Source organism: Chinchilla lanigera, unplaced genomic scaffold (genome assembly GCF_000276665.1).
Source record: "Chinchilla lanigera isolate Chin_1 unplaced genomic scaffold, ChiLan1.0 scaffold00044, whole genome shotgun sequence".
Lineage (NCBI taxonomy): Eukaryota > Metazoa > Chordata > Mammalia > Rodentia > Chinchillidae > Chinchilla > Chinchilla lanigera.
The window spans coordinates 19,228,608-19,253,600 of NW_004955445.1; the positions used below are offsets into that span (position 1 = coordinate 19,228,608).

A 24,993-nucleotide genomic window follows, 5' to 3' on the forward strand; every position below is an offset into this window, starting at 1 on the left:
CGCCGCCCGGGCCGTGCGCGCTCTCGGGCGGCTCCAGGCTGCGCCGCCGCGGGCCGGCGTCCTTGGGCTTGCTCTTGTTGCTGCCCATGGTCCTGGCTGGGGACAGAGGACAGAGGTGTGGAGCAGAGCCTCAGGGCGCCCCCACCCACTCAGCAGGCGGGGAAACTAAGGCCCTGAGAGAGGGACTGGCCTCTCCAAGCCTAGGTTTCCTCATCTGTCAAATAAGCCTACTGATGGCACCCTAAAGGGCTTCCTTGGGCCAGGGACAGGCGTAGAAGATTCCTGACCTCCCCACCTCACCTTGAGTCATTTGTTCAGGCCCTTGGGGACAGGAACACTGAGTCATGTCTGTATCCCCAGCACTAGCACACAGAAGAGACTTACGGCAGGTTTGTTGAATGTATATGACCCATGGAAATCGTCTAACCCTAGCTGAAAGATGCTGAAAGTGGCAACTGAGGCAGCAATATGGCAGGAGGTGCAGCCACAGGGCCTTTGCACACACTATTCCCATTACTGAAAATGCTCTTTTCTGATTCACCAGGGATCCTCATGCCTCCTTCAGTTCTCAGCTCAAAAGTCACCTCTAAGCTGGGCACACCTATAATCCCAGCACTCTGGGCAGGAGGATCACAAGTTTGAGCCCAGCCTGAGCAAATTAGCAACTTCATGAGATCCCGTCTCAAAATGAAAAATAAAAATTTTTAAAAAGGCTGGGAATATAGCTCAGTAAGAAAGCCCTGGGTTCAATCCCCGGCACCACACAAAAAAGTCACCTTCATAGGAAGGGTTCCCCAATCCTTTCACTGGGTTAAGTCCCCCAGCTTTGTGGGTCTCCTTGACTGCACTTGGCCCCGTTTTTCAATTCCTGTGGTTATGTGACTTTTGTCCCGAGCTTCTGTCTCGTGTTCACTGCCGTGTTCACAGTGTTTAGCCCAAAGTGTGGCACAGAGCATGAATAAACGACTGAGGGATGAGTGAACGAGTGACAATTCAAGAGTTCAGGGATCTGGGAGCCCCAGAGATCAGGACAGAAGGGAAGGCAGGGTGCTCACTTGCCCAGGACACTCATGGCCCCGCCATGCCCCTGCCTGCCCCTCCCCACCCAAGACCGTCAGCTCACCTGGTTGAAGGCAGTGCTGTCCCAGAGGACCTGGGAAGCAGCCTGGGGTCTTGGCACAAACACCAGGTGTAGTCTAGGATTGAAGACCCTCCTCCACCTCTCCCTGCTGTGTGCTCGTAAGCAAGTCACTTCCCCTCTCTGGGCCTCGGCGTCCTCATCTGCAAAGCAGGGATAAAGCAGACAGATTTTTCAGGGCTACAAACATAGACATTACATTCTCAGAGCTGGATCTCTCATCACCAGGCCCCGCCGGGTGGCCCTGGAACCTCCCAGATGGCATCCCGGAGCAGGGGTGGGCTCTGGAGCCAGGTTCCTCAGATCCGGATCCCTGCTCTGCTCCTACTCAGCTGTGCAACCTCAGGCCTCCCTCGTGTCCCATGTCCTCCTCTGTGACAAGTGGGGGCACTGTGGAAGCTGGGCGAGGCCGTGCGGGTCGCTCACATGACACACCGTGTGAGGTGGGTCCTGGGTGCGTTCTGAGATGCTGGTGGCCCCGGAAAACCTCCGCTGAGCACCCGGGCACCGGGACGAGTCCCCCAGACCAGCCAGCCTTGGGCAAGGCTGTCCACCCTCAGCACAGCCCGCTCGGCCATCCCTGCCATGGAATCTGCCAGGCACCCCCAGGCTTCTCAACTGCACACTGGGGGTGTGGCCTGCGTTGTGTGGGGACACTGTGGCCTTTGGGCCCACTGGGGACAGTCTGGCTCAGAGCATGTGGGGCCGGGGAAGACCTGGGAAGATCACCAGGGCCTTCGGGAGGTCAGGCCGGTCAGCCTTGGGACAGCAACTACAAAGCCAGTTTCCATGGCAACCCATTCCATTCAGGTCAGGGTGCCCACCAGAAAACCTGGGTCCCCAGAAACCTGCCGACCATGTTACCCACAGCTGAAGGCTAGAGGAGGTCACACCCTCACCCAGCCCCCATCACAACGGCCTAGCCAGGGGGCGGGTCCAGCCCCCCCTGCTGTCCCCAGTGAAATGGAAACTATGATCATCAGAGTGGACTCGGCTGGGGCGTGGCTCAGCGCTTGCCTGGCAGGCCCGAGGCCCTCTGTCCCCTCCCCAGAGCAGCAGATACCCACGCATGCGCGCGCGCGCGCACACACACACACACACACACACGAGCGGACTCTGGGGACTAAAGGAAGATACAGAAGAACAGGGTGCCTGTGACCTGTCCTTGAACACAACCACGAAGTCCTGACAAAGCGTTTGCTCTGCCCGAAGAGGAATGCAGGACATAAACAAAACGGATCCATCCAGCGCCCTGGGTAGAGTGCCCCTCGAGCAGGGCTAGGTCAGATCTAGCTCCATGTGCCCCCCACCCCTGCCGAAACAAGGCTGGACCTGGCACCCTCGGGCAGGGCTCTGGCAGTATCTTCAGGGTGGCACAGATGTATAACTTGCATCCCGCTCTGTCCCTGCAGTGTCACACTGTAGAGGTCATAGATCATTCTGTGGCATACAAACATTCCCTGAACCCAGATCCACTGTGCCTTGCTCTAAGCACGTTGCAAATACTGATGCACCAAATCCTCACGATAATCTAGGAGGTAGAAACTAATAGTGTCCTAATTTTATTGATGAGGAAGCTGAAGCACAGAGAGGTTAAGGACCTTGCCTGAGGCCACACAGCATGTGTGAGTAAAAAGAAAGTAGGGATAGAGAGCCACACAGGGTGGGCAGGACTCAGGGGGTGCTCATGGGGTCCAGTGGGAGACTCAGCCTGCTGCCCTCAGGACCTCTCTCAGTGGAGGGGCCAGATTCCCTGCAGAATGGAGGAGCAAATAAGGCAGCCTAGTGCTGCTCCTGGACGGAGCCTGGGTTCCAGCCTCCAGCAGAGCAGACGGTGCTTGAGGAAGGACAAGTCCATTTTGGGTGGGGGTCTAGTCTCAGTGAGGCCACTGTCATGCTGTGTGACCTTGGAAGAGACCACCCTCCAGGAACTCAGACCTCAGACCTCTGCTCCTTCCGGGAGGAAGTGGGAGGGGTCTGTGGCCTCCTGGTTGCCCCGAACGCAGTCACCATGACTTGCCCTATTCAGGAAAGCTACTCCACCATCTCTTCCGCCATCTGCACACTCCAAAGTGGAGGCAGATCGCGGAGGCTGAGGGGAGCAGGGAGGGCCGCGCATGGGGTGCCTGAGGCTCCCGGAGGGAGGCGGCCCCTCTCCTCCAGGAGCTGCTCCTGAGCACAGGCTTGGACTCCTCCCCGGACAGAGGCTGCACTATGGCAACCCACAGGGGCCCAGATTTGGTCCCGCACCTCCCCTCTGCAGCCCCAGGCTTCACAGGCCACAGACCCTGAGCTGACTTAGCATCCCCCCACCTCATCTTGGGGGGCCTGCGTCCCCCACCACGCTCATCACAGACTCGGCCACTGCACAGGGACCGCCCTGCTCGGGCGGGAATTCACCAAGGGTCTGCAGGGCACCTTCTACGTGCTGGACCTAATGCTGGGCTCTGCCCCCGGGGAGCCCTGAGAAGCTCCAAAGACCCTCCAACCCAGCCCTCTCCTCCCAGCTCCATTCCTCAGGCCAGGGCTCAGCGTCCTCCTTGGTGCCATGCTACAGACCCAGCAGGGGTAGCCCTCCTGGCACCCTCTCCTGCAGCCAGCAGCATCTCTGCAAAACACACAGACAGCCAGAAACAACCCCTGTTAACACCCATGACCTAAGTGTCCAACACAGAGGGAATGGCCAAGAGAATGGTGGCCCAGTTATCTAGGGGATACCTGTGCAGCTATTAGAAAGAACCAGAGCTTCATACTGTGGCACATACCTGTAATCCCGGCTACTGGGAGGCTGAGGCAGGAGGATCGTTAAGTTTGAAGCTAGTTTGGACAACTTAGCAAGTTCCTGACTCAAAATAAAATTTTAAAAAAAGAGGGCTGAGGATATATGGCTTACTGAAAGAGCACTTGCCTAGCATGTGCAAGGCCCCGAGTTCCATCCCCAATACAGAAAAAGAAGAGGAGGAGGAACAGGGAGATGAAGAACCAGAGCTCCGTGTGGCATGAGATGTTCACAACACATGTGACATGCAAAGAAGAAGACAGCAGTGTAGCACTTCCTCTGGGTATCAGGGAGCCTCAGTTTCCTCATCCGGAAAATGGGGGCAGAATGCTACCTATATCACAGGGCTGGGAGATGATTAAATGAGGTAACACATGCAGGGGGCCCAGTGTGCCAGGCACACAACAAATTCGAGCTACTTTTACTCCTGCAAAGAAAGCTGGCGTGTGTGTGTGTGTGTGTGTGTGTGTGTGGACATGCACACATATCTGCACGCATGTGCACTGAAGGTTAGTGAAAGTACTTGAAGGATTCCAAACTCTCACAATGTTTCACCTAAGAGGTGTGGCATGGGGAGAGGAAAACCCCGATTTTTTACCTACAGCCTGTATCAACTGACATTTGGAAATTACTTTGTCATGATTTTTTTTTTTAATGAGACTTTAAAAAACAGTCGAAGGCTTCCTGTCATCCCCAGGGACGAGGCCTAACCCACTCTCCTGGCACCACCTGGCCCCGAAGCCCGCGTGGCTGCCCTCTCCACCTGGCGCAAGCAGGTCACAACTCCCCTGTCCTTCCCCGCACTTTAGTCCCTTCCCTCTTCTGAAGCTGGGAGGCAGCAGCTCTGCTGCCCATCCTGGCGCACAACTTACAGCCACAGCTTCCCGGGCAAGCAGCTCTGCTTCCTCCTCTAGGTGGGGATAACAGTAACTAACAGCGAGTGCCGGAGGAGTCCCGCACCAGGACAAGAACGAGGGCTTGATCAACCGCACACCATGTGCTTTACCGCTGTCATCATCCCCACAGAGGACAGGAGGAGCAAGGCAAGGGGCTGCGAGAGGAGGCGGCAGGGCCTTGAATGCCAAGCGCAAGCTGAGCTGGTCTTGACAGCAGAGCAAAGTATACTACAGCTCCCCTCGAAGTATAGGTGGGACCCAGGTTCAAAGAAGCTAGAAACTCACCCAAGGCCACACAGCAAGTAAGTGCTCCAGAGCTGGGTGCTCTGGGTTCTCGGGAGTGCGGCCTCAGGGTGCACCTCGGCTGCATAGGCACTGCGCTGGTGGCCCCCCCTGCCCACAGCAAAACAGGGGCGAGGGCAACCTCAGACCGTCCCCGGAAGCGGAAGCACCAAGGAGGAGCCAAAACTATCAGGCAGGAGCGGGAACACCTGGTGCAGACACCAGGCTGGCTTCTGGGGCCTTGGTGGGCCTCAGTTTACCCCTCTCACATGGCAATCAGCACGGTATTTTCTTTCTGGTTGGGCTTGTTGTGGGGAGAACATGAGGTGATGTTTGAAAAGTGCCTGGCCCGTAGGAAATGTTCAGTAAATGCCAGGGCCTGCTATCGTTTCTAGGAAAGACCTTGCCAACTTTTACGCCCTTTCTAATCACTCTGTCAAGTAGGCCAAGGCCTTCCAGGGCCTTCCTGCATGCCAAGCCCGTGCATGGCCCTTCGGGACGCCTCTGGTGGAGGTGATTAAGACCCCTCCCAGGGAAGCAGCCCAGAAAAGCCTGGCCCGTGGCTAGGAGCTGAAGGTGTGTCCCTTTGAAATCCACATGTTGAAGCCCTAATTCCCAGTGGCATTTGAGGCCAAGCCTTTGGGAGGCAATTAGGTCCTGAGGGTGGAGTCCTCAGGGTGGGATTAGCGCCCTCGTGAGAAGAGGCAGCCCCAGAGCTCCCCGGCTCTGCCATGGGAGGACACAGCTAGAAGCGGCCCTCACCAGAGACTCATCTGCCAGTGCCTTGACCTTGGAAGTTTAAGCCTCCGGAACGTTGAGAAATGAGTAGTGGGCATTTTGTTATTGCTGTTTGCAAATCCTTTAATTCATCTGTTTTTACGTGATTCATAAAAATAGTATGTATTTATGGGATACCATGTGATATTTCTACACAGGGTGGTTGTTTTGTTTTTTTTGGTTTTACTTTTTGCAGCGCTGGGGATTGAATTCCTGCTAGGCCAATGCTCTACCACTGTACCACACCCCCAGCCCTAGGTAATGTTTAACTCAGATTATCTAACTCCTCAAACATCTATCACTCCTTTATGGTGAAAATATCCAAGATGTTTCCTCTAGGGCTTTTGTTTTTGTTTGTTGTTTTTTGGGTTTTTTTGGCAGTGCTGGGGAGCAAAACCACGACTTCATGCGTACTAGGCAAGTGCTCTGCCATTGAGCTACACCCCAACCCTTGGAACTTTTTGAAACAGAAAGGACATCATTGTTCTGTACAGTTACCCACCACACAACAGATCACCAGAATTTCTTGGCTTTATCTAGCTGCAATTTAGTATGTGTTGATCACCTAAATGTCTGTTGTTTAAACTACCCAGTAGGTTACGGCAGCCAGAATAGCCTCAGATACACACCCGCTAGGTAATTTCACTCTACATACTTGCCAATCCAATTAGCTTAGAAACAGGAAAAAGAAAATGGAATTAGAAAAGAGAACATAAGAATATCAACAGTAGGGGCTGGGGATTTAGCTCAGTGGCACAGCGCCTGCACGGCAAGAGCAAGGTCATGAGTTCGATCCCTGGTACCGGAAAAAAAACAACAAAAAAAAATATCAACAGTTACAGACAGTATGGATTTAGATTTGGGAGAGCTGAGAGAATCTACTGGAAAACTGGTAAACAAAAAGCAAATTAAGTGGCAGGTAATTAAATTAATACCCCCAAATCAATAATCTATCAATATCTATATACCAACAGCATTCAGAAAATAAAATGAGGCTGGGGATATAGCTCAGTGGCGTAAGCGCCTGCCTGGCAAGCGCGAGGTCATGAGTTCGATCCCTGGTACCACAAAAAAAAAAAAAATAGAAAATAAAATGAAACTTTAGCATTATAAAAATATCAAATGTTCCTAAATCAATCTAAAAGTTGAACATGATCGCAATATAAACCTCAATAGGAGGGTTTGGTTTTTTTTAACAAGACAAATTAATTTCAAATCTGTAGGTAAAAGTATGTGGGTAAAAATAGCCAGGAAACTCCTAAAAAGAAGAGTAATGGGAAGGAAACAGACCAACCAGACAGTAAAGCTTTCTATAAAGACATGGTAACTAAACGTATGTGACATCAGTACCTAAGTAACCAATGAAACAGGACAGGGAGGTACAAAAACTGTCCCCAAATATATGGGAATTTAATATACGATGAAGGAGGGGCGTTATATCAGTGAGAAAAAGGTAGTTATTTTTACATGGAGTTGGGAGCAAAGATTTGCCATCAGAAAACAAGGTTGGGTCTCAGTCATATGCCATATGCCAATAAATTCCAAATCAATCAGATTTTAAAACCTGAAACTATCATACTCTAAAAAGGGGAGGGTAGAACACATTGTCTAATCTTAGAATGGGTGAAGCATCTCTAAACATAATACAAAACCTAGAAATCTCTATAAACGACATCACATACCCTTTTTGACTTTATTTTGAGACAGTATCTTCCTAAATTGCCCATGCTGGCCTTGAACTTAGGATCCTCCTGCCTCAGCTTTCCTGGTACCAGGACTATAGGCATATGCCATATCATCTGTCTAGAAATCATTTTTAGAATGACAAATCAGTCTCTATCTAAATAAAAAATGTCTGCATGGCTCTATAAACATAGGAAAAATATCTGCAGCTCATATGACAGACAAAAGGTTTTTTAAATATACAATGAGCTCGGACAAAATAAGAAAAATGACCACAAATAGTTTACAGAAAAAGCAAACCAAATACCTCCTGAACATATGGCAAGATAGTCAATCTCATTTGTAAGATAAAAGTAAAACTACACAAGCCACTCAACAACAGCATTTTTCTCAAGTGCTCCTAGAACACTCTCCAAAGTAGACCATATGCCATGCCTTAAAACGAACCTCAATAAATTTAAAAGGAATGAAATCATGCAAAATATGCTTCTGATCCCAATGGAATAAAATAAACCAATAGCAGAACAAAATTTGGGAAATTACAAATAGGTATTATTTGTAATAATACCTATTTGTATTAAATTAAAATACTTCCCAATGACCAATGAGTCAATGACAAAATCATATAACAAAATCGCTGGGTATGGTAGTACATGGCTGTAATCCTAGCTTTCTAGAAGGCTGAGGCAGGAGGATCACAAGTCCAAGTCCAGTCTGGGCAATTTAGCAAGGCCCTTTCTCAAAATTTAAAAAAATTAAAAAGGGCTAGGGATGCAGCTCAGTGTGAGACCCTAAATTGAATCCTCAGTACCACAAAGAGAAAGAAAGGAAGGAGGGAGGGAAGCAGGGGAGAGAAGAAAAAGAAATTATAAAACACTTTGAGATGCAAATGAAAACACAACATATCAAAAGAGAACACAAAGGGAAATGCACAGCTGTAAATGCATATATTAAAAAGGAAAAAATATTGCAAATCAATAATTTAAATTTCCACCTAAGACACTGGCAAAACAAAAACAAACTGAACATAAGTAAGTAAAGGAAAGAATAAAGATTATAGTAAAAATTAATGAAGTAGAAAAACAATAGAGAAAAAAATCAACAAAACCAAAGACTGATTTTCTGAAAAGATAAATAAAATTGACCAAAGTTTAGCTGGACTGAGTAAGAAAAAAAGAGAAGAGACTCAAATTACTAAAATCAGGAAGACATAGGGGCTGGGGATTTAGCTCAGCGGCACAGTGCCTGCCTGGCAAGTGCGAGGTTGTGAGTTCAATTCCTGGTACCAGAAAAAAAAACATTAAAAAAAAAAAATATATATATATATATATATATATATAATCAGGAAGACAGAGAAATGAAGATGATGGTAAGGCAACACTAGGTACAATTACGCCAACAAATTAGGTAAGTCAGACGAAATGGGTGAATTCCTGGGAAAACACAAACTACCAAAACAAAGAAGATATAGACAATCTGAATCAACCTAAGAACAAGTAAAGAGATTGAATTAGTAATTTTAAAACTTCTCACAAAGAAGACCCTGGCCCAGATAGCTTCACTGGTGGAGTCTCCCGAACACCCAGGGAAAATGAATGCCAAGTCTTCCCCAGGGAACACTGGCCAGCTCATTCCATGGGGCCAGCATCACCCCGAAGCTCTAGCCACACAAAGATGTCACGACACTGTTATTGTGGAATATGGGTGGGAAAGTCTTCCACAAAATACCACAAACTGGATCCAGCAGCATATTTGAAGAATTCTATTCCATGGCCAAGTATTCCTTTACCCCAGAGACACAAGGTAGGTTTAACTTGGCAATTCAATCAATGCAGTACACCACACCAATAGGATAAAGATAAAAATAAAAATAAAAAAAAAAAAACAAAGCCTGTGGTAATCTCAATGCCTGCAGAAAAAGCATTTGAGAAAATCCAGCACCTCTTTATGATATAAACACCCCAAAGAAAGGAATCTCCTCAGCCTGATAAAGGGCATCCACGAAACCCCACAATTTGCGAACCTCATACTCGGAGGTGGAAGAAGGACGCTTTCCCCTACGACCAGGAAGGAGCACGGGCGTCTGCTTGCGCCACTTCCGTTCAGGATGGTGCGGGAGTGGGCAATTAAGGAAGAGATGGAGGCATCCGCACTGGAAAGGAAAAAGTAACATGACCTCTATCTGCAGACTACAGGACCCTATATGTAGTAAATCCTAAGGATCCACTAAAAAAATACAACTAATAAGTGAGTTCAGTACAAGATCAATACATAGAATCAGAGCTGAGACGTGGCTCTGGAGTGGAGCACTTCCCCCGCATGCCCAAGGCCCTGAGCTGGACCTCCAGCACCACGAAAAGTAATAAATTGTATGTCTATATAATAGCAATAGACAAACTGAAAAAAAATTAAGCAAAGCATTTTCATAGCACCAAAAGAATACTTCAGGACTCGGGGTGTCGCTCAGGCACTTGCCTACTGGGTTCCGTGCCTAGCGCCACCACCAAAACCCAAAATAAACAAAATGCTTTAGAATAAAAGCAATAAAGGAAATGCAAAAGTCATATTCTGAAAACTATAAAAGTTACTGAAAGGAAGTAAAGAGGACTAAGTAAATGGAGACGCATGCCTGCCCCGGGTCAGAGAAGCACACTCTGCCAAGCTGGCAGGACTCCCAGCTGCTCCACGGATGTGACTGACACGCGCCCTGAGGGAAGCCCGGCCAGCTCCTTTGCAGAAAGGGACAACCTGACTTTAAAATTCATATGGAAACTCAAGGGACTCAGAATAATCAAAACAATCTTGAAAAAGGAAAGCAACGCTGAAGATGCACACTTCCCAATTTCAAAACTTGCCGCAAAGCTACAGTAAGCAGGACAGTTGGTATTGGTGTACAAACAGACGAAACCTGGATGGAGTCCAGGAGTGCACCCTCACCTTTATGGTCAGGTGGCATGTTTGACAAGGTCGCCAAGACAAGTGAATGGGGAAAGAACAGTCTTTTCAACAAACGGTGCAGGAACAACCGGATATCTACATGTAAGAGAAGAAAGCAAGAGGCGGGAATGTAGCTCCATGGTAGACAGCGGGTCTGTCATGCAGAAGGCCCTGGGTTCAATCCCCAGCACCACGAAAGAAAAAAGAAAGAAAAGAAAAAGAAGAAAGCTTGATACTTTCCTCATACCCTACACAAAAATTCACTCAACATGGATCACAAATCTAAACGGAAGTGGTAAAACTCAAAAACGCCTAAGCATAAACACAGGTGTAAATTTCATGACCTTGGATCAGAGTGATCTCTTAGATATAACAATAGGGTTCAAGCCACAAAAGAAAAATTTGCTATACTGGTCCTCACCAAAATTTAAAACTTTGTGTTCTAAAATATTCCGTCACGAAAGCAAAAAAGAGCTTGTGCAAAAAAGAGCTTATGCATACATCAGTAATCGCAACACTTTGGGAGGCTGAAGCAGGAGAATCACAAGTTTAAGCCCAGTCTGGGGCAGTTTAGCACCTTAGGAAAACCTTGTCTCAAAATTTAAAAAATAAAAAAGGGGAGACTGGGGATACAGCTCAGTACAAATTCCTGGGTTCAATCCCCAACATCACACATAAATAAATAAATAATCCACAGATTAAAAGAAAATATTTGCAAATCACATATCTGACAAGGGACATAAAGAATTCTTAGCCAGGAGGGGTGGCACATGCCTGTAACCCCACAGAAGCTGAGGCAGGAGGATAGCCAGTTCAAAGCTGACCTGAACTACATAGCAAGACCTTGTCTCAAAAAAAAAAAAAAAAGAAAAGAAAAAAGAATCTTACCACTCAATAGCAAAAACAACCCAATTAAAAAATGGGCAAAGGACTTGAGTAGGCACATAACTGGCCGATAAGCACAAGAAAACATGCTCAATATCATCAGTCACTAGAGAAATGCAAATCAAAAACAGAAGGTGATAATACATCACACACACCAAGATGGCTACTATCAGAAAGGCAGAGAGAGCAAGTGCGGACGAGGTGCGGAGAATGTGACCCCTCCATTCACTGCTGGCGTGGGAGTGTAAAATGCTGTGGTTGCTTTGGAAAAAGCCTGGCACATCCTCAAAAGGTTAAACATAGAGTCATGACCCAGGACTTCCATTCCTAGATATCTACCATTAAGAAATGAATCAGCAGCACGGGTACCTACCTGGCAAGCACAAAGTCCTGAGTTTGATTCCCGGTACCAAAAAAAGAGAAAGAAATGAAGATATGTCCACACAAAAACTTGCATATGGCCAGGTATGGTGGCACACACCTGTAATCCCAGCACTTGGGAGGCTGAGGCAGGAGGATTGTTGGCAGTTCAAGACCAGCCTGGGCTACAAAGTGAGCTCAAGGCCAACCTGAACTGCATAGTGAGACCCTGTCTCAAAAACAAACAAACAAACAAACAAAAAAACTTGCATATGGCCAGCAATCCTAGCACTTGGGAGACTGAGGCAGGAAGAGTGCCATAACTTCAAGGCCAGCCAGCCAGGGTTACACAGTGAGTTCAAGGCTGCTTGGATTATATCGTGAGACTCTGTCTCAAAAAAAAAACAAAAAGAAAAGAAAAACCACACAAAACAAAAACAAAAACAAAAAAACCTCTTCTACATGAATAACTGTCCATAGCAGCATTCTTCATAACAGCCAAAAAGTGGAAACAACCCAAATATCCATCAGCCAGTGAACGGATGAATACAGTGTAATATATTCACCAGGGAAATGGCCAAAGGAAAGAAATCAGCATGTCAAAGTGACATGCGCTTCAATCTGCATGTCAAAGTGACATGAGCTTCCATGTTTATTGCAGTACTACTCACAACAGCCAAGAAATGGAAACAACCCCGTGTCTATCAACTGATGAATAGATAAAGAAGACGTGGGATGAGCACACAGCTATTTCTTAGGAAGATCGGATCCTGTCATTTGTGACGACATGAATGGAAATGGAGGTCATTATGTTAAATGAGATAAGCCAGGCACAGAAAGACCAAAACAGAAAGCAGGATCTTACTTCCCTGTGGAATCTGAAAAAGCCCACCTCCTAGAGGGTAAGAGTAGAAGACGGCTATCAGAGGGCAGGGAGTGCGGGGAGGGAGAGGTGCACAGGAGAAACGAGCTCTACTGCGCTGGGACACGGCACGCTGCTAAGGACGTATTTCAAAGAAGAAATCAGTTGGCATGTTTTCACAAGAAAATGATAAACGTTTGAGGAGATAGATATGCATACCCTGACTTGAACATTACACACTGTATGTGCATATGGAGACATTACATGGTACCCCATTAATATGTACATTTATGTGTCAACTTAAAACATTTTTGTTATGGTTTGTGTCTGGATGTCCCCCCAAAGCCTCATGCAGTCATGGGGTGGGTTCTAGAGTTTTTGACTGATCCATGGTCCAATGCTGGGATTATGGGTGTGAGAGCTAGTTCACACACAATATAAGGGAGGGAAAGAGGCTTGCTCTTCCCGCTGCTCCTCCCTTTTGCTCGTGTTGCTTTTGCTGTTTTCCACCACCATGAACTGTTGTCCTCTGCTATGTGCCACTCTGCTTTGGGGCCGGCCGACTATGGACCAAAACCCCCACAAACTGTGAGCTAAGTAAACCTTTCCTTCTTTAATTTTGGGCATCAGGTATTTTGTCTCAGCAATAAGAGAACAGTAACCAAGACAATTTAGATACTATATTAAAAAAAAAAAAAAAAAAAAAAAGAATCTTGAAAACATGCTACAAGAAAAAGCCAGTCACAAAAACCACATACGTGTATTGTATGGAGTCCGTTTACATCCACAACTGGCAAATCCATAGAAACAGAAAGTAGTTGGGGGGGGGGCATTTTTAGGGAAGCAGGGGTGGACTGCGATGTGTATACAGTTTCTTTTGAGATAACAACCATGTTCTGCAATCGCCTGCAGTAATACCTGCACAACTGTGAATACAAGACAGACTTCTGAAGCAGCCTTGCTGAGCTCTGGCTCCCGTCAGAGATGGGAAAGCCCCTGGGGGCCTCCTGATGGGCGCTCGGAGGACAGAGCCACAGGTGCCCTCTAAAGGGGGGCTCGGCAGGCGCCCACGGACAGGCACCATGCTAGGAAGTACGCTACATGTATGAGCCTGGGAATCCCACCCCAGCCCTGTGTGGTCAGCCCCACTGTGTAGAGGAGGAAGTTGAGGCAGAGAGGTTTGGCTGCTTGCCTACGGTCGCACAACTCCTAAGAGACAGCATCAGGAGACAAATCCGGGTTGTGTGGGTTCTGAGGTGTCCTATACCCTCTGGCCCGTCCTGCAAAGGAGGCACCGCAGGGCCCCTATCCGCATCGCACCCCCTCAGGGGGCATTTCTCAGCGGGTTGGCAGACAGCAGCGCAGTGGTGGGTGTGAGTGCCTCTGGAGCGGGCAGCACAAAGGCTTGAGTCAGGGAGGCAGAGCACCGGGGTTGAGGGCCCAAAAGAACTCAGTGAGTCCGCTGGGGCTTCCTGCAGCACCGCTCAGAGGCCCCACACCTCGGGCACGCGGGCCAGGCTTGACGTGGCCTCCCTGCCCCTGCTCACAGTGTCCATGGTCACATCCCGCTCCCCAGAGTTCACCAGGACCCCGCTGCACAGAGAGAGGCAGCCTCAGCTTTCAGGGGAGAAGGAGAGGCTCCAAGAGGCCAACTTAGGTGCCCAGGCCATCACCCAAGGCAGCCGAGGGCCCGCTGTGGCCCCAGCTCGCCTAAGGCTTCTCCCCAAGGTCACAGTCCCAGTTGGGCTCACAGAGGACTACGAAGAGTCTGCTGGCCAGCCCAGTTTCCAGAATGAGAGATGAAGGCCCAGAGAGGGAGAGAGCTGGCCCCAGGCCACACAGCGGAGAGGGAATGGAACAGGCCTGGGCCTCTCCCTCACTCCCAGTGCCCCCATTTCAGAGCGGAGGTGGGTAGGTGTCAGCATGGAGCCCAAAGGCCTAAGAAGGACCACCTTGGAGGGAACGTGTGACCCGTACGCCTCCACAGCAGCCCCCCAGCTGACGACACACAGCCTCACAACAGCCTGTGGGGCAGGTCCTGCTAGCACTGGCCCCATCCACTGAGCCCAGTCGCCTGTGGGTGTCTCTTCCTGGCTCCTCCAGGATCCCAGGCCAGCAGGCAGCTCCCCAGGGGGCAGCATCACTGGATCCCTTCATTTGCATTACTAAGTGACTTCCTGCTCAGCGTTCTTCTTTGCATGGTTTGGGATGTAGAAAGGACAGCGGCCTCGGAGCGAGGGAGTGAGTAAGGACAGCAGGGACAGCTAATACTGATCCACCACTTACTAGGTGCTGTTCTTATCACCCATTTTACAGATGAGGAAACTAAAGCACAGAAAAGTTGAACGCTGCGCCCAAGACTCCAGTTCCCCAAAGCTGTGCCATGTCCCTTCCCCATGAGCTTCTCCCTAAGAGGGGCTGCTGCCCGGGGCCACTGGAAGGTCCACAGGGCAGGGAGATGTCAAACCAGCCCCTGCCCAGAACTCAGTGTCATCGTTGGCAGCTCCCGTGCTGGGTGGGTCGGGGCAAGGGGTGCTGCTGATGGGGTGAGAAGCCCACACTTCCCCTCGCACTCTCCTGCTGGGGCTCACACTGCCCCTGCCATGCTCCCAGCGGCCTGAAGCAGGCTACAGCCATACCAGAGGATACTGGCCCTGCAGGAGGCTGCTCCACCAACGACAGCCAGGATGCCAACCAGATCTAGGGACCCCAGGACCCACCCTCTCTCCACCACACCCACAAGGAGGCACAGGGAGGGCAGCCAGGAGGCAGGCACGGCGGGCAGGGCCACAACCACCGGGCGGGCAGGGTCATCAGGCCGGCTTGGCTGGGTTGCCGCTGACCCCGGGGGCCCCAAGGGGGATCTGCTCATCAGGTCAGGTCAGGACAGCCTGGAAAGCCGAGCAGGCAGCACAAGGGCACAGAGGCCTCACCCAGGAGCACATCAGGGCACAGTGACCCTGGCGCCAAAGGCTGAGGGGCAAGTGGAGGCTCCTGAAGTGCGGTGGACATCCAAAGGGAGGGGTCATCTCTGCCAAATGCAAAGGCTCTGCGGCTACGAAGAGCGTGTGACCCAGGCAGAGGGGCTGCTTCGGCACAGCTCCAGGGGCAGCCACCAGAGAGAGGCAAGGGGCAGGGAGAGGGAGTCCCGGGGCTGGCTCCATCTTGCCCGTGCCCACTTCCCACTCTCACGCCCGCCTCCCAGGCCGCATGTGCCACAGTGAGGTCACCGGGAGGGGACGGCTGGCTCATCCACCAAGGTCTTGGGGCTGGTGAAGCCGGCAAGGTTGGGACTTTCACTCCCCTCACCCCAGCCTACCTAGCTGCTACCCCAGAAGCCAAGAGGTCACTGGCCTGGTCTGCAGGAGGCTTTCTGAGCAGTCTTCCCACAGATGAAAAGCCAAGGCTCAGAGAGGGGGATGCCCAGCCCTGGTCACACAGCAAGGCTGGGGCCCACCCCTGGATGAGGACCTGGGCAGGGGCACGGGGACTGAATGAAGGTGAGGTTCTTGGGGCCCCAGGCCCACAAGCTCTGGGCAGAGGAGATGCTGAAAGAGGAGACGGTGGTCCCAAGGGACCCACGACCAAGCAGGTCTCAGGCTCCCAGGGCTTCCACGGGGCTAACAGCCACGAGGCCATCAGAATCAGGCACGCTGAGCAAGCCACACCCCCAAATGGGGCTCAGCATCACGGCCCAGAGGCCTGGCACTCCGGGACCCGCAGCAGACCCCACAGGAACCCTTCAGTGACAAGCACGCCTCTCCCCAGCCTCCCCAAGGTCACCTCTCCAGGGCCCCCAACTGCCCCCCCCCCCCGCATGCTGATGGTGCTAGGCCTGGGGGGCGCTGCCAGCAGGCCCCTGCCCACGGCACCCGCTGTTCCAACAGCCGCTCTGGCGCGTCTCAACTCTGGGAACACGCAGTGCCCCCTCCTCCCGCCCACACCCGGGCAGCCTTCCCTGTGGAGACACTGGTGGGCAGGTGCGCCCAGCACCCACCCACTCAAAGCCCACAGGCATGTGGCTTCAGAGGGTCCAGCCTCGCTCTACCCAGCCATGACCCGGGGGCTCTGGTGGATCCTCACAGGAGACGCCTCTGAGCCTGGGCTGTGGGCCAGGGTCACCAAGGTGGGCAGCAAGGTGGGCAGATCCTTCCCAAAGCTGCCTGCTGCTCATGGGGTGGAAGCCAAGCTTGTGCTCCCACCTTCCTGCCCTTTGACCTTGCTTAATTATCCCCCTACCACCACGCTGTCCCCTCTTGTGAAACTTCACCACCATGTCATCTTCCCCTGCCCCCCATGAACTCCAGGACATCCTTATGAGCTGACCACCAACCTCACTTGCTCCCACACCTAGCAAAGGGAGGTGCCCCTCTTTTCTGTACTCACAGAGTACCCATCACATGAAGATTAAGAGCTAGACTACTTGGGTTCAAAACCCAGTTCTGGCCCTTCCTCACTGTGTGGCCTTGGGAAAGTTTCTCTACCTCTCTGTGCCTCCATTTCCTCCCCTATAACAGGGATAAAATATTACAACCTGCTTCAAAGAACTGTGTGAGGATGAAATGAATTCATATTTGTGAAGCCTCCAGAACTGAGTCTAGACTGTAGCAAGTATGCCCTAAGTTCACTGTCAGTCAAGTAACCACTGCAGTTGTTATTTACTGAACACCTACTATGTGCCAGCCCCTATGCTCCAGATCTTACCTAACGTATCACACAACAGCCCATCAGGTGGGGCTGTCACGAACTCCAGGTTCACATGGGAGCAAGCCCCAGAAGCATCAGCTTAACCATCAAAATATATTTGGGAAAGGAAGGGATTTTTGCTGATATTAAGGAACTATAGTTAATTTCTTTTAGACAGATTATGGTTTTGTAGTTCCTTTTTAACACAAAGTCCTTCTTTTAGAGATATATGCCGAAATATTTACACAAGAAATAGGATGTCTGGGATCTGCTTTAAAGTGACACAGTATGGGGGTGGGGTAAATGGGGTGCAGGCCATGGTTGGTGGTGCTGGGGCTCCATGACGGTCTCCTGGGGTTCACTACATTAATACGGGGGCGCTGCCACACAGGCCTGTAATTCTGGCTATTTGGGAGGTGAGCAGGGGGGATCACTGGAGTCTATGAGTTCTGACCAGTCTGAACAACATAGTAGGATCCCACCTCAAAAAACAATGTAAAAAGGAAGATTAAAAATTAATAATGGGGGCTGGGGATTTAGCTCAGCAGCAAAAGCGCCTGCCTGGCAAGCGCAAGGTCGTGAGTTCGGTTCCCGCTACCAGAGAAAAAAAAAAAAAAAATTAATAATGAAGCCGGGCGTGGTGGCGCAGGCCTGTAATCCCAGCACTCAGGAGGCTGAGGCAGGAGGATCACTGCGAGTTCGAGACCAGCCTGAGTTACAAAGTGAGCTCAAGGCCAGCCTGAACTGCACAGCGAGATCCTGTCTCAAAAAGAAAAGAAAAAAGAAAAAAAAATTAATAATGAAAACAAATGCTTGACCCCTTGCACCTTCTGAACAACCACCTCAGATGGTCAGACTGTTACCACTCCTCCCGGCTGGACTGAGGAGCACCACCCCGCCCGCATCAATCTGTTCTCCACGTGGCAGCCATGTGCACCCAGAGTCCTCTGTGACCCCAATCTCACCGCAGTGAAAAGCCAGGGCTTGCAGAATGGCCCAAAGGCCCTGCTGATCTGGCTCCTCCATCTTGCTGGCCTCCTCTCCCTCTGTTCTCTCCCTGCTCACTCCACTCCCCTGCCTCTTGCTGTTCCTCCAGTACCTTAGGCATATTCAGCCTTGGGGCCTTTGCACTGACTGCTCTTGCCCTAGATTCTCTCTCCCAGGGAGATGCATGGTTCAGCATGAGTTCCCTTCCTGGTCACTCACCTAACTGCAACACACCTGTTCTCCACAACCCATTTCAGCCCCCTTCCTTGCTCTCTGTAGAATTCATGGCACTCAGTACCCTCCAACACACCACACACACAGTTCCCCTGTTTGTTGTGCTTCCATCACCAGCACTAGATGGGGAGCTCTGCAAAGACAGAGGTGTGTGTCTGCTTGGTTCTTTGCTATACCTCCAGCCTCCAGAACACTAGCACATAGGACTGCTTTGGGGGACATGCGCTGGATGGGTGGATGGATGGATGAGGGGATGGGTGGGTGGGTAGATGCGTGGATGGGCAGATAGGCAAATGAATGGATGTACAGATGGGTAGATGAGTGGACAGATGAATGGAGAATGGATGGATGAATAGATGGATGCATGGACAAATGGGTGGGTGAGTGCATGGGTGGTTGGGTGGATGGATGATGGATGGATGGATGATGGATGGATGCAATGGGATGGGAGGGGATGGACAGTTGATGGGTGGCTGGATGATGGGGGGATAGGCAGGCAGGCGGACAGGTGAGCAGGTGGATGGGCAGATAGATAGAGGACAGCTGGACAGTTAGATGGGTGGATGGATAGGTGGATGAGTGGGTGGGTCAGTAGACAGATGGGTGGATGTAAAAATGGCCCCACAGGAGGAAGAGGCAGACCACAGCCCCAGGTCTGTCCAGCCCCAAGCCTATGCCCTGACCATCACACTCATCGCCACCTGTCTGGCACACCCTCAGGGAAAGCCTCCGCCCAGGTAGGGAGTGAGCAAGAGGCCATCTGAGGGCTGGAGCAGCCAGAACGTGTCTGGTCCTGCGTCTGCAGTGCAAACATGCTCAGGGCCAGAGGGCCTCAAACCGGCTCTGCCAGTGCGGTGAGGCTGAGTGACTGGAGGCTCCGGCCAGCGGGACGGAGGTGCAGGGTGCTTCTGCAAACAGGACCGGAAACAGGGCTTCCAGCCAGGGGACACACAGCTCAGCAGGCTGACACGGAGCTCCCTCCATCCAGCCCCAGGGGGACACACAGCTCAGCAGGCTGACACGGAGCTCCCTCCATCCAGCCCCAGGGGGACACACAGCTCAGCAGGCTGACACGGAGCTCCCTCCATCCAGCCCCAGGGGGACACACAGCTCAGCAGGCTGACACGGAGCTCCCTCCATCCAGCCCCAGGGGGACACACAGCTCAGCAGGCTGACACGGAGCTCCCTCCATCCAGCCCCACAGAGACACGTCGTCTCTGCACTGCTGCTCTGGAGAGTCCCCCAGGCAGGAAGGGAGAGAGCCCTTCCCACTGGGACTGTGGCGGCTGGAAGCCCCAGAGGAAGGGCTGAGGCCAGGAAGTGGGTAGCACCGAGGAGGCCGGGGGAGCTGAGCAGCGGCAGACCTGTTTAAAACCCTGACTGTCCCCACGTGGGGGCGGGGGCTGCAGCCCCAGATGCCCTCCTGAGCTCAGTCTCCCCATGTGGAAAGTGGTGTGGGGCATGGATTCCAGACAGCCTCAATCCCATGGGGCTGCTCCGTGCAAGAAACCCCTTGGCAGCTCCAGTCTTTTCCCAAAGCTCAGCTCCAGGTAAGTATAGGTAGCCGCCCCCCAAAACAGCAAAAATCAAAATGCCTGCCGACCACTGAACCCGTACTACATACCTCCCTGTCCTCCCAGGGAGGCACCGTGAAGGAAGGACCATTCCTGGGCCCATTTCACAGTAAGGGAAATTGTGGCCCAATTCATGTGCCAAGTAGAGTAGAGCCCAGGCCCCCGGCCCCACCCCAGGGTCACACTGGGCAGTCTCCACCTCCCCAGCACAGCCCAGCACAGGAAACACATGCCGCCCAAGTGGGCAGCTGGAATCTGGAGCGCCGGGTCCATATGCTCCAAACCCTGAGAGGCCAAACTCAGCCCAGCCCCCCTGTGTAGTCCAGGCTGTGGGTAACCGGCCTGAGCCTCAGCCCCAGCCCCACCCCACCCGAGGAAAATGCGGAGGACCTGCCCCTTTGCCTAGGGCACTCCTGAAGTCTGACGCTCGGGAACTAAATGGGCCTCAAAGCACGATGAGGAAGCCCACCGCCGGGCCCTGTGGCTACAGACGTGTGGAGCAGGCCGCAATCCAAACCAGAAGCCTGTGGCTGTTGGGCGCTCTGCCGCCATCGCCAGCTGCCCCAAAGAGGAAGGACGAGTCCTTGGCCCCTGTTCCCCACGTGATCCAGTCCCAAGCCCCGTCAACCCGCGTCCCTCCAGTCATACCGCGTCCCTCCCTCCCTCACACCAGAGCCACAGCCTAGTCCAGGCCCTGTTGCCTTCTCTCAGGATCCCCCGTGCCAAGCAGACAGCCTTTGTGAAATGCCAGTCTGATCCCATCCACCTCTCACTCCCCTCTGCCCGACAACAAAGGGCAGAAGCCCTACAAGCACAGCTACCAGCTCCACCCCTCTCTGCTCCACTCACGCCAGCCACCTGCAGCACTCTCTTGCCTCAGGGCCTTTGCACGTGAGGTCTGTGCTGCCCAGAGTACACCTCTCCCACAGGTGCACATTCCTCCCTCCCTCTCTTAGCTTCAGGTCTTCAGCACACACATGCCACCGGCTCTAACAGGCCCTTCCTGACCACGTGTTTAAACACCCAGCCAACGCCACGCTCGCTTCCAGTCTCTAGTCAAAGCCACCTCCTCATGGAGGATCTCCCTGATCCCTCAGCCCCAGTAAGGGCCTTCAACTTCCCCTTCCTGGCCTGGACCAGGACGTGACTCACCGTGTGGGGATATGTCTCATGAGGACAGGGCCACTTCTGCCTCCCTCGTGGCTGACTGTCCTGTGGTGGGTGTCAGACTCAACAGTGCGCAGCTGGGTACGTGGCCACAAGCACAGGGCCTGGCATGGAGAGGGCACTTGATGATGAATGAATGAATGAATGAATGAATGAAGGAGCAGACATCGCAGGCCCCCCCCCCCCCCCCGAGAAGCTGGCCCGGAGAATGCAGCGTCCACCCGGGTTCACCAGCCACCATGCTCCGACCCTGCAAACCCAGCTGCTATTTCCCACCCTCGCCTCGGGCAGCTCCTTCTCCCTGGGGAATGAGTGCAGAGGAGAGGCAGGTGGCCCCTGCTCCCAGAGGGGGACTCCCAGACTCCCTCTGTCCCACCACAAAGGGGCTTTGTGCTCCGTGCTGAGAGCCAGGCCGGAGCGGAAGCCGTCCCTCCGCACCGCGGGCAGCTGGGGCTACGGCCATGGCTCAAAGGCAGCCGCAGAGGCTGGTGCAGTCCCCCAGCTTGGCTCACCCTTTCAGAGCCTCAGGAGGGAAGCTCTAGGGTGACTCCATTTCCGCAGGTGGGCAAACTGAGGCTCAGAAGGGCAGAGACACTTGGCCAAAGACTTTCAGAAACAGATAAAACTCAAAGCCAGGCCAAGGTGGTGGCACAGGCAGACCCTCTGAGCTGGGGAGGGAGGAGTCTTGGGGAGCTGGCCCTTCACCCACTGGCACTCTGCCCTGGGAGGGAGCCCTCACCCCACGCCCCAGGCACCCCGGGTATAGCAGCCGGGCTGCAGCACGTCCCTACTTCCTGCCAGCCTGTGCCTGCCCTTCGGGGAAGGGCTGTGTGAGCAGAAGGGCTCGGGGCAGCGGCACCCGCTTTCTCTCCAGCAACCCCCAGAGCCACCTCACCAGAGCCACTTCACTAATGTCACCCTGCCTGAGCCGGGCACCAGCCACAGTGCTGAACATCTGCGTCTCCCCGGGGGCCGCCACACGCCCATGATGCCTGCGAGCCCATGGCCCCCGAGGCGCTGCACATGCCACGCCATGAGGCCTGGCTCAAGTGCCACTGTCCCGAGACCAGCTGTGCCACCCGCAATCCCCCCCTGGGGTTCCCCCAACTCACTCCCCGCAGGGCCCACACCAGCCCCTTCCTCCTGCCCCATGGCGGGCTCTTGATCCCCGCCTGAACCCACCGCACCCCACCCCACGGGCCACCTCACCAACCCTCTTCTTCACCCTCCCTGCACATCTTGGGCAGGAGGCCAGCCAGGACGTGCCTTACTCCCAGAGTGCCCCCAAGAGAAGCCAGGTTCATTGTCCCCTTCTCCCCATCTGCTCCGTGACCTGCCACTCCGCCTCCCCAGGCTCCGCAGGTACACCAGGCTGCTTCCCTCCTCCGGGCTTTGTGCAGTGTCCCTTCTTCCAAGCAGGTCCTTGCCCTTCTTTTTTGTCTCCTGAGCGCCTGCTCACACTGGAAGACACAGGCCAGATGCCATCTCCTCTGGGAAGCCCTCCTGGCATTGTGCTAGGTTTCTACCATTCGTGTGGCACCAACCCCAAGGTAAGGCAAAGATCAGGGTCTGTATTTGTCTCCCCCCAGAGTACACGCTGTCCCCAGAGAGCGTCCTTGGGGTCCCCTGCACCCACCACAGGCCCAGGCATCACCAGTAGGTAGATAATCCAGGCCAGCTGCCACCTTCCTGCCAGAGCACTCCCGGTGGCGGCAGAGTGCTGCTCTGCCCACAGTGCCCACAGAGCTAAGGTTTGGGTGGAGTGGGCGGAGAAGGGGGAGCTCTCTGCAAATGGCCAACTGGTAACCAAACCCACATCGTTTCTAAAACTAGGGCACAGGAGAGAAACGGGAACAGCAGAATTGTCCCCAAATAGAACTGTGGCTCATCTGGTTCCGGGGCCTTCGGGAACACCTGGCAGGGGTGGGGGTGGGGAGAGCAGGCGGCTGCTCTGGGGCTGGGAAGCAGAGCCAGGAGGAAAGGCCAGGCCCAACAGTCTGCCCTGGGACCACTCCCCCTGCCAGGGCCAGTCCAACGCCTGGGGCACTGCCCACCTCACCCACCAGCCACAGGGCCTGCAAACTGTCCCCCACCAAGCCTTAGGTCACTGCCAGGAATGCTACTACTCCTTCCTGCCAGTCAGAATCCTGCCCATCCTTGGAACCTTGACCACTGCCGGGTAACCGTGACACTTCCTAGAAGCCTGGGCTGGCAGACATCTGGGGACAGTGAGCTTGTCAAGTCCTCCTAACAGCACTTTGAGAGAAAACTGCTCCCATCTCACAGATGAGAAAGCTGGGGCTCAAAGAGGGAAGCCATTCGCCCAGGGCAGTAGCGCAGGAGGCAGACAGACCAGATGTCATGGTAGCGCTCACACAGCCCAGGGACCTGCTGAGCAGACAGAGTAGGAGCCCACCTGCCATCTTCAACCCCACCCCTGCCTAGGGCGGCAGACCAAAGAGCCACTTCTGAGATGGGCTGGAGTCAGGTGTGTCATATGTAGAGACCCATTGCACAGATGAGCAAACAAGTCCTGAAGGAGTCAGGACCTTATTCCTTACAGCTATTTGTTGGATGCTTACTCTGGGCCAGGCCTTGAGCGAAACACTTTGTGGAGATGATTACAGCCCCAACGCATATACTTTTATCACCTCTATTATCCAGAAAAGGAAACTGAGGCACAGTGAGGAGAAGCAACATGCCCAAAGTCCGGGTCAAGTAAGTGGACAAGTGGGCCAGGGATATAGCTCAGTGGCACAAGTGCCTACCTGGCAAGCGTAAAGTCCTGAGTTCAATTCCCGGTACCAAAAAAAGTAAGTGGACAAGGAAGCTTCTACCCAGTCTGACAGCAGGAAACTGGAATCATGGTTACGTCCCTTTCCAGGTTCTGTGTCTGTTTACCCCTCTGGAAAGTGGGATGTATCCCAGAAGCCTTCTGTTGTGGCATTCCTCTGTGGCCTGGTCAATGCTATTCCCTTTCTTTGAACCTCAGTCTCCCCATCTGGAGAATGGGACTGTCATTTCCTTCCTCTCCAGGTTCATACAAACCGTAACAAAGTATCAGTCAACACCTACTGAACACTCACTACCTGCTGGCATCACACATGTGTAGATCGTCATCCAAGACTTAGAACAAGCAATGCCCTCGGATGGAAACTGAGGCACCAAGAGGCGACCTGACTCCCAAGTCACACAGCAGTTGGAGATGGAGAAGCCTCCTGGACTCCATGCTGCCTAGAGCGGAAGGTGGGGAGGCCCGAGGGGTGACCAAGATCAGGTGGGTTCAGAGAAAGACACAGGCCAGATGAGCAGGGGAGCCTGCGATGCCCGGGGGTGTGAGTTCAAATCCATGCACTGGGTGACTTTGGGAAAGTCCCGCTCCTCTGTCTGGGTCTCTCTCGGTGACACGGAGCAGAAGCAGCACCTTGCAGGGCCGCGGTGAAAAGACACGGTCCTTTGCCAGGCACTGGGAAGGACTCAACTGGGTGCTTACAGTGTGAACCCTGAGCACTGGGGACCCCATCCCTTTAGGGTCTCAGGTGTGTCTGGATCTCTGTTAAGAAGCGGGAGGACCGAGAGTATAATCTGCCTCTAGTCTGATTCTTAGAAGGAACCCTCCAAGATCTGCCTCTTCAGTGCTCTGTGACCTCAGGCAAGCCCCTTCACCTCTCTGAGCCTCCAAATCTTCCTTCTGACAAGGCAAGTTTTTCATGGAGCCTTGGGGAGAGTGAGCAGGGGAAAAGTAG

General features: G+C 52.8%; 1 long non-coding RNA gene across 2 annotated transcripts; it reads right to left on the reverse strand.

Annotated features, from left to right (window-relative positions):
- Positions 1 to 6: 6 nt before the first annotated feature.
- Positions 7 to 22,965, reverse strand: LOC106149430. Of its 2 annotated transcripts, XR_001235619.1 has the most exons (4): positions 22,884 to 22,965; positions 21,233 to 21,351; positions 1,124 to 1,281; positions 7 to 96 (listed from the first exon to the last, which is right to left on the reverse strand). It is a non-coding gene; the product is annotated as an uncharacterized LOC106149430 (long non-coding RNA). The 2 variants fall into 2 exon arrangements; XR_001235618.1 differs by lacking the exon at positions 22,884 to 22,965 and having other exon boundaries at positions 21,233 to 21,368.
- Positions 22,966 to 24,993: the final 2,028 nt, after the last annotated feature.